The 16643-nt window shown below is 46.8% G+C and overlaps 1 long non-coding RNA gene across 1 annotated transcript in view; it reads right to left on the reverse strand.

Annotated features, from left to right (window-relative positions):
- LOC138582099 (uncharacterized) overlaps window positions 1-16643 on the reverse strand; it is a 219404-nt gene that overhangs the window by 93970 nt on the left and 108791 nt on the right. Inside the window, exon 2 of the long non-coding RNA XR_011304949.1 lies at window positions 6958-7027. This is a non-coding gene — a long non-coding RNA (uncharacterized lncRNA). The remainder of the gene's footprint in view (window positions 1-6957; window positions 7028-16643) is intronic.

Here is a 16643-nt window from a genome sequence, read left to right on the forward strand (position 1 = left end):
GACAGTTCCCTTGAATGAGATCATCTCATCATATTTACATATCTTGTCATTCGTTTACACAATCTTTAATTCATGTTTTTTTTTTATAGATATGCACCATTGTCTCTGTCACATTGTGTGTGTTACGTTTCAAATGTATCCATCCATACTAATACAAGTACTGTGTTACAGGGAGATGCTGAAGCTTCGACTACAATTACATCATCCCTCGTAGTTGATCCGGAGCCAGAGGTATGCATACTGACAGTTCCCTAGAATGAAAGAAAGTTGGTCCTAGATCTGATACTATTAGACAGTGACAATATTAGAAACAAGCAGTTTTTGCAAATTGCTTGAGTGCAACATTTCGAACAGTGTGCTTCATACAGTCAACTTTGATCGAGTAAACTAGCCATCAATCAGGTGAAATTCAAAATTTATATTTTGACTAAATGACATACACACTGTACGAGTTTATCTGTGTAAGCTATATGTGCGAAGGAATAATTTGATTTCCAATACAAATGACTTATTTTTAATGGATACTCTTTTCTAGGGATGTATACAAAATCAGGATATAGAAGAGGAGGCACGTGGATCCAATTCGGTGGACCAGCTTGCTGTTGCTGACCTTACAGTAAAGAAGGTTTCAAAGAAAAGCAAGAAAGATAAGGAAATTTACAAACAATTTCATTTTTAAACAGTGTTTTGCGCTGGCGCCTTCATAAAATGCTTTTTTTAATGTAAATTGTCCAATGCTGTATGTTGGATTTACATTGAACATCTTTTTCCAACATGTCTTCTAGTTGCCCGATGGTGTACAATCTATGCAGACACAGACGGCGACAGAAATGAGAGATGTTGTTTGCCAAACTGATTTCACCATGGAGCAACAATTAATTGAGGCGCAGCGTGTTCAAATCAATAAGCAGACTTGAGATGCTTTTGCCCAATGGCCAGAGAATTAATTTAATGTGACAGGCGAAGCCAGCAAAGTGTTTTTGGACAATTGCTACAATGCGACTTCTCCACCAGATGAAGATGAAACTGAATGTATTGAAGATGCTTTTGAATTAAAGACCACTTGACACAATCGACACCCGCCAAAAAACGGCCACCCAAAAATCAATCGACATTGATGATTTCTCCGATTCACATTCAAGTAACAGACACTGAAATGACAGAGACTGAAGCATCAAAACAATTGACCGAGGAACTAGACAAAAATCTCAACTACAATATGTCCAGTTTGGCTGATATGTCAACCACAGTTCAGTCAGAAACAACATTAATGCAGGATGACAGTCTAATAAAGGAGGCCAAATACATAGTATTCAACAGCAGTTTGATGGAGATTATAAAGATGCTGAAATGTGTGCATTCAGTGAGAGGGGAAATATGTGGGCAGCCATTGGTGAATGTGACTCGTGTATCATAAGGCAGTAACCTTAAAATACATGCCACCTGTGAAATGTTCCATGAAAAATGTTCATGGTCCGCTCAACCGATGCTGGGGAAACTGCCAGCTGGCAATCTACTGTGTGCAGCAGCTTTACTTTTCAGTGGCTCTAGTTTCATTAAGTTGTCCATTTTCTGTCAATTTGTGTGACTCCATTTCATTTCTAAAACTCAGTACTACAAATATCAACGTCAATATCTATTCCCTGCCATTAGTGAAGCTTGGAAAATTGAACAATTGTCTATTCAAAGTACATTCCCCGACAAACGGTTCAGGCTAGCTGGTGATGGACAGTGTGACAGCCCTGCATTTTCAGCAAAGTACTGCACATACCATTTTCAGGACATGGAAAGTAAAAGAATTGTGAGTTCGGTGATTGTGCAGGTGTCCGAATGTAAATCCTCAGTGGCCATGGAGAAACTTGGTTTTATAAAATCACTGGAAGATCTACAATTGAGGGGAATACAAATCGACCTCATAGCCACGAACAGACACGTTTCAATAGCCAAGACAATGAGAGAGCAGTTTCCAAATATTCGCCATCAATTTGATATATGGCATGTTGCCAAATCCATCAATAAAAAAATCTCAGCTGCAGGGAAAAAAAAGGTTCTGAAAGTATTTCGCAGTGGTCCCAGTCTTTCAGCAACCATCTTTGGTGGAGCTCCTAAACTTATGACGGGTCTGTGGAAATTCTACTAGAAAAATGGCGGTCACTAATTTTTTATTTTTTTATTTTAATTTATTTATATTTATATAGCGCGCAAACAGCCGTAGGGCATTGAGGCGCTGTTACGTAATGCACCACTGTTCCAACGTTCACTCTTGGACAGAAACCAATGTGAACATGGCCCTTTGTCGCCGGAGCAGGAACGAAAGAAGAAGTGGTTGATTCCATCTTCACATCCACACAAAGCCCTTGAGAAGATTGTGTTTAATACAACTCTATCAAGAGATCTGAAGGGACTCACAGAATTCTGTCACACGGGAGATTTGGAGGTGTTCCACAATATGTGCCTAAAGTACATGCCAAAGAGATTGCATTTCGCCTTAGAAGGGATGAATTATAGGACATTACTAGCGGTATTAGCGCATAACGAGAATGCCGTGAACAATCGAGGACTGCAGGAAACTTTGGGATGCTTCGCTACACTCTGGGCTTTACAAAAAGAATCAAAAATGGTTGGTGAAGCCAGTATATGAGGAAATGGAATTCGATTTTGTGAAAGATCTTATTATTAATGTATGGAGATGCATAATCACGGAATTGTGAGCGATTTTGTTCAGAGTACACATACATTGCCACAAAACATTGCCAACGTGCCCTGTCCACCTAAAGCAGAGCTTGTGGATCAGTTCACTTCCCGGTTCAAATGATTACCATCTGTTTTTTTTATCAACAATGTTTTTATGAAGTGTCCAAATAAAGCATCCAATTTGTCTTTTAGAATGTATCCTCTTTGTCAATTTATTTTTCAACTAGTACCATTTTTACGATTGCCATACAATGTAATGCTGTGCTTTCACAGTTCACAGTTTTGTCGAGCTACTGTGGGACCTTCACTGATCGTGGGAGGGCCAGATGGATAACAGAGTGAAAGAAACTTTGGGGTTCTACAGTTGCCTTACCATACAGTTGCCCAAATAGCTGAATAACTGCTAATCCCACAAAAGGGATGAGACCTAGGCTACACCTCCTGTGCCTGTGCTTCGCAATTCCAGTTCTCATGGATGCAGTGAGACAAGATGTTGCAAACTAAGAATGTATCTTCATTCTGAGTGAAGGTCACCGGCTTTGAATTTTTGCTTACGAGCTGAGGAAGCCCACGGATCGCACACAGTATAAAGTTCAATTGTTTTTTGACCTTGAGAGAAAGGGACCATTCCGAAAGGAATTGAATTAAATGAGGTGTGTAATAACATAAGATATGATAAGATTCTCCATTCCAAAACTGGACTAAGGAACATGTAAGTTCAGTTTATGAAAAATCGTTGATCCGAACGGAGTCTGCATTACGGTCTGCGTTACACCAAGAGAATGGAAATGCCGAATATAATGTAAGTTTGACTTTCAACGATTTTATACCCGAACGAGTCAACTTATCATTAGCTGACTGTTATTGCTGGGTTACATTGTACTCGTTTGTTCTGTGTGGCATATTGCAATGAAACGCAATTACAACCTTTGTGTGTACTGGTCTTTCTAACGTGCACATGGGCAGTCCAGCATCGAGATGCGTGTAGACCACCACTCGGTTCCACCAGGGTCAACGCTAATAATTCATTAAAATGCCATGTATGTGCACCTCGAATTGTAGCGTCAGCTTCCGCATCCCGTTTAGAGCTGAACATACTCCATAGCACTATCCTACGAAGCAAATTGTGGAGTACTTTCCACATTGTTTTCTCTCTGTTCACATTGTTTCACGTCTGTGCTAATAGTTAGTTTTAACATGATGCTGAATTAATAAGTAAAATGCTAAATTGTAATAAAGATCGGCTACTGAGACACACATCTGTTATGTTTTCCAAACAGGTACATCCTGCCATTCTGCGATTGTCATCGATTCCAGATACCAACTGATGGCTTTTTCAACCGCCAGCTGCAGATACACGTCAATAGCTGGATATATTTCACTCTTTTTTGGGACGATCGCCCAGGGCCGATATGCCCTTACGAGGTACCAGCGATTATGAGCAACATAACATCCTTTACGGTGGTCTAGCGCCAAGTTGATGCACAAGCCTTGCAATTCACTGTGCGACCAAAGCGCTTCTTTTACCCAAATCGGACACTGTGTGTACCCAAAAGGAACACCGCATGACTCACGATAAACATTTGTGGACCGAGAAAAAAAATTACTGATTGAATATTGCAATCGCCGGATATTCTGGGAGCATTTATTGTGAAATAAAAGTACTTTAAAAATTGTACAGCCTTGCTATTTCATTTTAAAGTACAGTTTTATATTCCGAATTGTGATGCGCTGTGTTGTGAGACGATGTGTGTTGATTTCCGGGTGCTGCATCACTTTACGTCATGTAGGTGATGACTGGGCGTGTTTGGCTACGCTGCCCCGTAACGTCATGGAGAAAGGCAGAGAATATTACCAGGTTTGGCGATGTCAGGCTCAGGGGCGGGGGATATGATTTAATGCCGCCAGGGCAGTCCCGCTTGGGCAATGCGACAACGGATCAGATTATCACAAAATGGCCGTGCCCTGCCGCCTGATTTTGCATGTGTACAAAAGTGAAAAACTACGGTAAGGTGCGTAGGAAATATTTGTACGATCGATTAACGTATGCTTAAAAACACATGCCCGAACCCTCGGGACAAGAATATTTTTGAGCGCACTATTCCTTTAAATACGCCCTAAAAGGATGGGCCAATTTGGAGGGGGCAAGGATAGATTTAAGACGCCCTTTGAATTTTAACAAATTGTTGGTACTGTTAGACAACCTCAAGGACATATGCGTTGACGCTTATGAAGTAATGCTGTTTACAGCTGCGTTCGCAACAGCGTACTTTGGGGCCTTCAGAGTGAGCCAATTTATTGTCAGAAGTGGGACAGCAGAGGATGTCTTTGCCATGTTAGACATGCACATTGGGGAAAGAAAGCCTGGCAATATGGTTGAAGAGGTCTAAAACAGGAGAATGAGGAAAGGGGAGAATGATCAGTAAATACTGCACAGGTGGTAGTAAATACTGTCTTATATGCAGCACACAAGGTTTTCTCAACGTCCGCCCTGCATTGGGGGGACAATTTCTGATCCATAGGAGTGGCAGGACCCTCAGCAGATTTCATTTTACATTTATAATAAAGAAAGGTATTACAGTGGCAGGGTGGAATCCAAAAGAATATGGCACCCACTGATTTCGCGTAGGGGCAGAAACAACTGCATGGATGTGGGGACTAGGGCACCTGACAAGTAAAAAAGGTAGGAGGTTGGACATCAGATTGTTACAAAAAGTATATAAGGGAACACCTGATCTGACCAGAAATATTTTCTTACAGGTGAGGAACCCTACAGGTCAGCATGGATTGTAGGACACTCCTTTGTGTCATGAACTGGGAGGTGGCTGGAAGACACAGGGAAAGGCCTGCATTTTGGTAGGTCAATCGCAGCCTGGTGATACCTTGGCATGTTATGGGAAGATATCCATGATAAATTGTCAGATTTGGTTGGCTTTAGGGACCCTTCTGAGTATCTGGTAATATACAGCAGGTAATACCTGGTCAAATTGGGGAGAGGACAGCTAATTTGTGAAATGTGTACATTTTTCTCAGGCATAGCACAATGTTGGAGAGAGATAGAAATCTTTGTATCAGAAATACTTCCAAGAAGCCAATGGCGGGGTGCCAACTCAAAAAAGGCAATTGACATAGCCAGAAAAAAACTGAACAAGGGATTAGTGGGTTTCTGCAAGGGCAAGGGTCATGAGGCACAGGGGCATAACATTGAACATGACTGAATGATTTCAAAAAGATGGGGTGCACATGTCAATAAAAGGAATGAACTTCTTTTTAGCAGGCCTCCACAATGCTTTGACAGAGAGGGGATGTAAGTTTCTTTGGGGGAAACCTGAGCGACCGTAGACCCACTGAGGTGTGGCGGCACGGGTAAGGGACGAGTATGCCCTCAGGACAAAAAGAGAGGGTGCCAGCCAAAATGGCCACAGGGCCCACTTACAAGCACTTGGGCATTTGGAGGGCAACCAGTAATGCTGGCACTGATTTATTTTTATATATATACTGGTGTAAATAATAAAGGCCTATGGAAAAATCATTTTTTCCATAACTCATGATGATAATTTCCGTTGGTTACCAGTTGCCTTATGCCACTACCCAGCCTAACACTTAACCACAAGACAGCACAAATCGCCTATCAGAAAGCCATAAAATATCTCATATTGATATCCTGCTATACTAACAGGCCATCCTGGAGTGCAGAGCAATTCCAGAATCCACAACATGGTGAGACTGAAAAGAATGGATCAAGAGTCAAGACTTTGCCTGTTATGTGCTGCCTGCCATTTGTCAGACTTACCATACACTGTTTCAACAGGCACCTCCTACCGGCAAGCTTTGTCCTCCCAGAAGGAGGGCACTGAATACATAGCAGGGGACCCCCACTCTGCACCCCCCTTGTACATAATATTAAGCAATCAGACCAAGGTATGATCAGCTCATAATAATACACACAGAAACAGTTGCAAAGGAAACCTTAGATCGCAGTTGATTGGAGCACAGAAATCGTGGCGCTCTAAGCCACATCAGTAATCAAGATCAAATCCAAGGGTGACCCGTGCTACTTCCTGTTTGCCATTTTGCAAAGAGCGGCCATCCGCTTCTGGTTTCCATGACTGCCAGTCAGTCTAAAGAGCGGACATCCGCTTCTGGTTTTCATGACTGCCAGTCAGTCTTTCTCTGGACCACTGAATTCAGGTGACGGAGTCTCAGCTGTCCCCAAAGGTAGTCAGTGCCCGTTAACCGGATTTGTCTCGAGTTCGGCCATACCTGAACCGTTTGTGACCGCAACCACAGGGTCAAAGTTCTCCTCTCTGGCTAGGACCGCCCCCAAATCCACCTGCGAGAGAAAAAAGATCTTAGCCCAATGTATACAATCATTTTAGTCATACATTTCTCCCATCACACGTGTACCATTAATACTCTAAATTAAACGGCATGACCTGAAATGGAAAGTTATCCATAAAAAGTTATACTCAAATCTCCTCACCACACGCTATATGCATTACACCAATCCCTCATTCTTCCTAGCATAAAATGTACCCTATAGGCACCTACCAGCCTCTGAATCCATACCTCCACCTGTACCCACTGCAGGTGCAACAAGAAGGGATAGGGAGGGTGGGCCTTAAAGCAGGGGGGCTGCGGTAAACAAAGAGGATGAGCGACTGCAGCCCCCCACCTTACATGCGCTCCCCAGGCCCGCGGCCGGATGTGCCGGACCCGGGGGACACCTTCTTACTCCTGCCAGTGGGAGGAGGAGGTGGGGGTGTATGTGGACCCAGAGGGGGTGGCCAGAGGGGCAGCGTGCTATGTGGGCTGGCCTCTAGCACCCCCTGTGGGGGCTGGGCTACCCTCTTAGCGGGGGACTCCCAATCTGCACCCCCTGTACATAATAATAAGCAATGAGACCAAGGTATGATCAACTCATAATAACACACACAGAAACAGTTGCAACGTTTGGAAACATTAGATCGCAGTTTATTGGAGCACAGGAATCGGGCAGTCCAAGCAACATCAATAAACAAGATTATATCCAAGGGGTGACCCGTGCCACTCCCCGTTTGCCATTTTGCAAAGAGCTGCTATCCGCTTCTGGTTTTAATGACTGCCAATCAGGCTCTCGCTGGACCACTGACTTCAGGTGACAGAGTCTCAGCTGTTCCTAAAGGTAGTCAGTGCTCGTCAACCAGCTTTGGTTTGAGTGAGGCCATACCTGAACCGCTCGTGACCGCAACCACAGCGCCAAAGTTCTCCTCTCCAGCTAGGACCGCACCCCAACTCTGCCACACTTTGGGGGCTGGTTCCCCTGATGCCCCCAAGTCCCCCATACCCATGCTCCTTCTCTGCTTGCCCCTCTCATACCTATGTCTGCCTATTCACCACCTTCTACCTTCACACAACTCTCTGCCATGCGAGCCCCCGGAATCTGTCTACCAGGTGGGTTGCTCCTGTGACCCTTGTGTGGATCACTTAATCTACATGTCTCCATGCAGCGGGCCAGCTTTTCTGGTACATGACTGATAGGTTGACCCCTTTCCCAGAAGCCTGTGTGGATGCCCCTTTTCTTTTTGAGCGAGCAGTTATCAGACACCATGTCCCTGCCAGGTCAGTTATCGCCAAACTCATAAGATTACCCAAATGGTATTTTTAGGGGCGGGGTGTCGGCTCCCAAGGGAAATAGAGGGTTTGCTAGACCCTGCTACTAACACTCCCTGTGGCGTTCTGTTCCCAAACCCATATTGTTGCAACCAGTACTGGACCCCAGGCTATTCTGCTCTCAACCCGGAGTTTACATTTTTGGGCAGTGTTTGCAACCTACTGCTTAGTTAGAGGAGCCCTGTGGGGGCTAGCGTTTGGCTAGTTAAGAGGGGTCTGTCTGCCCACCCAGTCGGATGGTGTTCCACCCATTTGGCCGTAACATGATTTTATCTTAGTTGACCGTTGGAGTTGGTACTGGCAATGAAAAGGGGCCACATATACTGCAGGTAGCCCAGGACTCCATAGTCACTTGTAGCATTGAAGGACTTGTGGCCCCCCCAAAACACCTCGTAAGCATGTACATGCCAGTCGCTGTTGACCCTCAAATGGTACATAAACCATAATTTCAAATTGTCAGTGACTTAAGCCATCATCCACTATTACCGCAGGCATGTACCTTGCGGGAGTGTCCCACACCTTACCAAACATTCAGGATCGTTCTGCCGTGTTCCTGGCCATACTCCTGGGACCCGACTTAAGCGGTCATTGACGTCCTCAATTATCTCTATTCCCTATGACAACACATAATCATGCGTCTGTTTTTCACATCGTAAGTATGCAGAACAGTATCCCCAGCTGGCCCCATTGATGAGGAAGGACCCTCCAGTTGGTCCGTAATTCCATTAACCTTTAGTTCCTACGGCCAAACCCGCTCTAATGAAAGGAGGAGGGGATAAGGGGGGCAGGGAGGTCTTAAAAGCAAACCTGGCGCGATCCACATCCCTTACCTTACCTAGTTATACTCAAGGACCCCAGTTTCTCCCTTGGGTGGCAGCTCCTCTGTTGCGCAGCTGCCGCTAGGTCAAGCCGTCACTACGGCGGGCACATACCACTAATACATTGCGTGTATCCGTGCCTCCCACGCCATGGCTCTAAACCAAACTCCCTAGGTTGCGCTTTCCGCTTTCCTTTGGGCGTCCAATTGTTAGATGTACTTCCTTAATGCAACTGTGTCAGCACTAATAACATAAGCCTCTAACCTGATTTGGGGGTCAGTACTTATCAGTCCTGCTGTGTTACCGCAGCATGTCTGCATATATGATACTTATAAAAAAAATCTGGGTAAAAATGCCTCCCAGTGGCATTACCGAGGGGGGGAGGGTAGACAACATATTTGAGGGATGGGGGAGCCAGGAAGAAGGCCCTGCCGGGGTCCTAACCTGTGACCTGTGGATAGGCACAGATCACTGCAACTATCGTTTGGCCCCTGTCCCATCGTACTCTCTCGATTAATTACCCAACCATACCCCTGCAGTTGGTGCAGAATACGCAGGGAAGATCCATGCCTCTGTGCTTAGTCCTCTGTCATGAGGAAATACTCAAACTCAGCCACCTTACAATCCCTCTATTGTACTTAAAACAGCTGCTGTAAGTGCAATTGTCTGCCTGGGAGTGCTTATTGCCACGGGCTTAGAAAAAGAAGTGCCAAGTTGAAAGAGTAATAGTAATTTCCTGAAAATTAACAAGGCAGAAACCCAAAACCCAGCGACCCAACGACATTCCTATTGCGATATAATCGCAATTGGTACTTATATATACCTCTGGAAGAAAGCCTGGCCAGTCTTCATACCTGCGACCTGTCGATCAAACACAGCTGAATCCTCTGGCACGAGGATTTAATTAAATCAAGCCATAGTCCATTTACTTAATTGTACTTAAGTCAGCTCATGAAAAGTTTTAAATGTCTGCCTGAGGATCCTTAATACACACTGGAAATACCATCCCCTTGTTTTGGAAAATTAACCCATGAAACTAATGCCGCCCTAACTGTAACGAGTGCGGCCGTTGGCTATTTAGAAAATGTTTCTTGAAATCCCAAATTGCTCAATTCCTTGTTATCATAAAAGTAATGTACAGAAACCATTGTTGTGCGCACCATCCTGGGTTAGTGCATTCCCTGTAAAGAATCAGAGCACTTTATCATAAAGACAACTCAAAACCTGCGCAGTAAGCACCATGCAAAACCCCTTAGCTTATGCTCTGCCCGTGCTGCCGCTCACAGGATGCAGGGGGAGCACATATTTACATACATTATGATATCACCCAATCAAAATTGGCATTCATTTTATAGACCTTTGCGGGATTCGAACGTGCAGCCTGCAGATAAAACAGATCACAGCAAGGAGTTCATTATCCCCTAAGCCCTCCTTCAGGCTAAAAAATACTATTTCGTCCCCGTAGGGGACTCGACCTGAGCCCTGCAGCTGTCCACTACTACTGTGGATGGCGTGCCAAATTGTCCATCCTCCTCTTTCAGTTCTCCTTGAAACTGTGTTTTGTGCAGCGTGATCCTGCGCCACAGTGTCTGACTTGGCCACAAAGTTGTCTCGTGCACCAATGAGAAAGTGGCCCACCGTGGCAAATGGTCATCCATAACCTGGGCATCTGTCCATTTATTATGCCAACATACTTCATCCTTGCTCATTCCTTTGGCCCCTTCTTTTTCCCCTCAGTAAGTTGCAGACTGAGACATGTCTTCTTTTGGCATAAAAGGCAGAAGATTTATTTTCACACATAATAAAACACAGCATACAATAGTGAAAATTGTTCCGAAGGTGCGGTGACTGCTCTGTGTCCAAAACCTGCTCCCCCCCAGCAAAGTCCATAATAGGCACAACTCCTGCAACCCTCTGCGTCTGAGACCCGCCTGCCCCTGCAGGTGTTCCTGGGCTGAGAGCGCCGTTTGTTGGGGGAAGCTGAGCCCTCATTGCTACCACCAGACACCCCTGCCACTTAGGCTCCCAAGAGGCCCTGGTCCGAAAGAGTGAAGACCCTTCCGGCTTTGCAATGGCTCATTCGGAGTCTGTCTCTTATCACTGGTCGCCAAAACACTGCCTCGCCGTCCCGCGACGTCAATGGCCAGGCTTGCCGTAGCTGTTCCTCATGCAGGGTGGGTGGGTAGAAAACTAAATCCTCTTCTGCAGTCGCGGGCGTCCTTCTGCTGAAAGCTGAAAGTTCTTTGCAGCAGGACGCCCACCGCTTATATGGGGCTTGGCACGCCCTTTCTTTTGTCACCCTTTGCAGGCTTTCCCAGTGATTTGGCGTGCTTGGATTCATCCCTCCCCTTTACCCAGGGGGAGTGGGAGGAGGAGGAGGACCCTGCCCCAGTTATCGGGGTGTCTCCTACATTTTGTTGTGTTTTCCGTCGACACCTTCATAACCTGGGCATCTGTCCATTTATTATGCCAACATACCTCACCCTTGCTCATTCTTTTGGCCCCTTCTTTTTCCCCTCAGTAAGGTGCAAAATGAGACATGTCTTCTTTTGGCATAAAAGGCAGCAGATTTATTTTCACACATAATAAAACACAGCAAACAATAGTGAAAATAGTTCAGACGGTGCAGCGACTGCTCCGTGTCAAAAACCTGCTTCCCCCTTTTCCCAGCAAAGTCCATAATAGGCACAACTCCCGCAACCCTTTGCGTCTGAGACCCGTCTGCCCCTGCAGGTGTTCCTGGGCTAAGAGCGCCGTTTGTTGGGGGGAAGCTGAGCCCTCATTGCTACCACCAGACGCCCCTGCTGCTTAGGCTCCCAAGAAACGCTGGTCCAAAGGAGCGAATACCCTTCCGGCTTTGCAATGGCTCATTTGAAGTCTGTCTATTGTCACCGCGGCTCCCCCTTTCCCTTCTTTACAGTTCCAAGAGCTTAGTGCACAAATTCCAAAAAAACAGATCCATCCCAGATGCTGACAAATGCACTCCATCCTTCAAGTAGTATTCCGGGGATTTCAGGTTGATCAAGCCGTGCCTCATGTGGGGGAAGCCTCTGCCCCTGTAGAATTTTGCCATTGCGCACTTCAATTTCCTTCTTGATTTCTCCACAGCTGAGGGACTCTCGGCACCTCTCCATTCCTGCCTCGGAATGATTTCTGACCACACAATCTCGGTCTCCCCAAGCTGTGCTGACAACTCCTGTAAGGAAAACATCATCTCCCTCTCCCCAAACTCGTTAAGTCGTTGTCCCCGAGGTGTATGATCAACACATCAGGTTTTTGCTGCTTACCCAGCAATTTGTGCATGTGACCTTGAAGCTGTGCCCACCTAATCCCAGGCACACCATGCGACCATATCCGGAACTCGCCAGCCGTCAACTCCTTCTGCTCAGCTGTCCAGTTCGCCCCGGCCCTTGACACAAAGGAATGCCCAACCACCCAGACGGACCGCCTCCTTCTTTGCGCTGCAGCTACTAGGAAGGAGATGAGAGGGAAGCTGTTAGCACTAAATCTTTTCCGCCCTGCTGTACCTCCTGAAATACCCTGATTTCCATCCCCCTATCTGCTTGATAGCCTCAGCACTCAGGCCCATCCCCGCCGCTGAGGTGGCTGCCCCTATCCTAAAGGAATGAGTCCTGAACATCCCCTCAGTAACCCCCATTTTTACCAGTGCCATATCCATGAACCTCTTGAATTGGAAACGGCTCAGGGCTGACCCATCACGGTGTAAGAGAAAAGGCGACCCTTCGCCTGTAGGCAGTCACTGCTGGAGATACGCCGCACGAGGCACACCGTGCTGCCTTGTGTGCTGCTGAGTATAATAGTCCTACCTTTCCCCTTCTGATCTGTCTTGTATTTTCTAAGGAAGATGCTCCACCGCCCTCCATCTAAGTGCACGTCATCCATCCTCAGGAACCAATAACCCCTGCCGTCCTTATTTTCTGGTACCAACTCACTCACTCTGAAAGCCCCAAAGAAGGCCAATTTGAAGGCTGCCGTAAACAAGACCCTCTCAGACTCATTCCAGCAAACTCCTCCCAGGCATTCGATCATACTGTGCAATTTCACCACGTCAATGGACCACCTTTCATTTGGCTTCCTCTCAACCTGCTTGGCCCAACCTTTCATTGCCATCACAATGTAGTGCTCTTTCGTGGGATCTGTCCTTCCCCCCAACTTGTAGTAATGCACTATGCCGCCAAGTGATAGGCCATCCAAGATCTGGTCCTCCCAGACTGCCAACACCATCCCACAAAAGTCAGTATAGGCAAATCCCTCTGTGTCTCTGTCAACACCTCGCTCTGAAAGGCCAAGAACCGCTCCCAGCACCCTTTGTATCTCTTCGCTGTGCCAGGTGCTAGAGCGGTATAGATCAAGGAACTCAAATTCCCCCAAACATGCCCCACTGCTGTGCCTTGAAAGGGGTCATCGTCATGCTTGCTTCCGGACAGCTCCGCCCTAACTTCTCCCACTTTAAATGAGAGCGAGAGTCAGTGGCCACGTTTTTACCCCTTGAATATGCCGTGCCCTCACTTCTGTGTTCAGATACAGCAGGCTCCTTGTGAGCTCTCTAAGCAGCTTCAGCACCGTGGGATTACTGGACGTTCCTTGGTTGATGATCTGCACAACTGCCAAGTTGTCCGACCAGATCACCACCTTCTTGTCCTTCAATTGTCGGCCCCACATTTTGAAAGCCACTACAATAGGGAACAACTCTAGCAGCGTGATGTCCGCACCACTCGCTCCCCAAGATGGCCCCAAATCCATGTAAACCTGAGGAATTAGTGAACAGTTTAAGCATCTTGCCGCTGTCCAACTCCTTTCTCCATAGCAATACCCCATTAAAGTCGTCCAAAAACGCATCCTATATTCTGAGATCCTCCTTAACCTCCGCGGACATAATGTCCTGCATGCTGCAACCCCACTGTTTTAAGCTTGATGCTCCTAGCGAACACCTGCCCAGCCGGGATGACCTTTCCTGCAAAATTGAGGTTGCCCGCCAGTGATTGAAGCTCCCTCAAGGTGGCTTTACCCCTACCTCTCAACACCTTGATCATTTCTTTCAATTTCATCACTTTATTGCTGGGCAGCCTGCACTCCCATGACTGAATCAATTTCAATCCCCAGAAAGGTCAATGTTGTGACCGGACCCACTGTCTTCCCCCTGGCAAGTGGTACCCCCATTTCCTCCATCAGCCCCTGAAATGATCTCATGAGCGACCGGCACTCCCCCATTCCCTTTTCACTGATAAACAAGAAATCATCGAGGTAGTGCAGAACCCCCCCGCCGAGGTCCTTTGCAAACCCCAGGAAGCTGCTGAATTTTTCAAAGTATGTACACGAAATAGCACAACCCATTGGCAAACATTTGTCAAAGAAGTAATCATATTGCATCTTGAAGCCCAGTAAATGGAAGCTCTCTTTGTGGATTGGCAACAGCCTGAATGCAGACTATGTCAGCCTTGCCCATTAGAGCACCTCTCCCTGTGGCTTTCACCATCTCCACAGCCTCAACAAATGATGCATAATGTACCCTGCACTGCTCTTCAGCTATGCCATTGTTCACGGACTCACCCTCCGGAAAGGAAGGGTGCTGTATCAACCTGTACTGTGTTTGCTCCTTTTTGGGAACCAAACCCAGAGGTTATACCACAAAATTCTCCAAAGGAGGGTAAGCGAAAGGTCCCGCCACTCTCCCATTTTGATTTCCTTTCCCACTTTTTGAGCCAATACCTCCGGCATCACCAATGTTGACTTCAAATTGCTGGCCTCTTTGGCAACCTTCGCCCCAGTGAAAGGAATCCTGAACCACCACCTAAAACCTTCCCCGGGAATGTTAGCATCGCTAACGTTGTGATACACATTTAGATAAGGAATCATGGCCTGCAATCATACTGGTGTGGGTAAATGGCTTTTAATCATGCTTAGTTTTGTCCTTGGGTTTGGCACTGCTTCGCTGCTTCCCCTCCCCAGCTGAGGAGCTGCGTCCCCCTGAGCGTTTGCCCCTTGTGTGCTTGAATCTACAAGCCTTGCCAAAGGTACAGTTCCCCTCAGCAAATCCCCAGCATTCGGGCTGCTCCCCCTGGAAGCTGGGGAGGTTGTTCCAGGAGTTCCCTCGAAAGGACCCCCTGCCCCTGTGTGCATAAGACCCTCTGTTCTTCCCGTATTGCAGCTTCTCCCCTTGTGCCTTCTTCCCAGATTACCTGGCAGGTACCATTTTGTCTATGTACCCGCCCACATCCACTTCATCCCAGGTCATAGCTGGCCGAACCTGCATCTTAAATCTAAACCCCCTATCATAGTTGAGCCAAGCGTCAGCACCATGTTTTAGATACAGATTGTGAATGTAGTGCTCATATGCAATCATTACCACCCCATCCTGTGGGAATCTCTCTAGCATGATGGGAGTATACATCCTAAAGGCCCTCAGCCAGTTGTTAATAGTAGCCTCCACCTTTGGCCTCTCCCTGTCTCTCTTTTGCCTCTCTTTGTCGGTTAACTCCTTTAACCCTTCACCCTCTGGTTCCATTCCCACCAGATCCAGAATTTCCTTTTTTTTGCCATACTCTCTCCTTGTATGCCCTTAAATATGCCATACCAAGGAATTCACTGCCACCCTTGCCGGGGAAAAGCCTGGCATAGGCCTCCCGTACTGTATGACATTGTTCGCTACTCCGCCCTGAACCTGGTTGACTGTTGGCGCCAGCACCGGCTGCAGTCCCTGGCGATCCCCCCCCAGAGGTAACCCCTGCTACTGCTGCCCCTTGTCCCCACCATGTCGGCCCTGCCACCTGCAGATCTGGTGGTGGTGCCCCACCTGTGCCAAATGCCCCACTCCTGCTACCTGTACTGCCCAGGGAGTGACCACGGCTGCTTGTCCTACCCCAGAGCTCATGCCCCTTGACACCAGGTTCTCCCCTTGATGGTGAACCGCCTCAGCATTCCTACCCAACTGGTTAAACGCATTAATATTACCACAAAACATTTGCCCATTACCCCCATTACCCCATGCTTGTATACACTGCATGAACATACCTTTTATCATCTCCAAGGTTGTGGGTGGGGCCCTCTGCTGCTACTGCCGAGTTGGCTACAGGAGAGCTGAGAGCACCGCCACGATTCCTCTGAACCTCGGCAGGTACAGGTGCCGTGATGGCTACAGTCTTCTGCGCCCTCTCCTTTCCTTTAGCGGCAGCCGATCTGTGCCTCCTTTACTTTACTTTACTTTATAGCATTTGTAGTGCGCAGACATAAACCCGTAGGTGTGAGGGCGCGGACAAAAGACAGACATAAAAAATAACAGGCAAAGGGTATCCTAAAGTCAGATGAGCACAATGGCGAAAGATCAAAGAATACTAATTAAATAGGAACGTTTTAAGACCCTTTTTGAAATTGCTTAAAACCAGAGAGTTTCTCAAGTGAGAGGGTAGAGCATTCCAAAGCGCTGGGCCGCAAATACAAAAGCACCCAGTTGCGCTTTGT

Source organism: Ambystoma mexicanum, chromosome 3q (genome assembly GCF_040938575.1).
Source record: "Ambystoma mexicanum isolate Mex_15411 chromosome 3q, UKY_AmexF1_1, whole genome shotgun sequence".
Classification (NCBI taxonomy): domain Eukaryota; kingdom Metazoa; phylum Chordata; class Amphibia; order Caudata; family Ambystomatidae; genus Ambystoma; species Ambystoma mexicanum.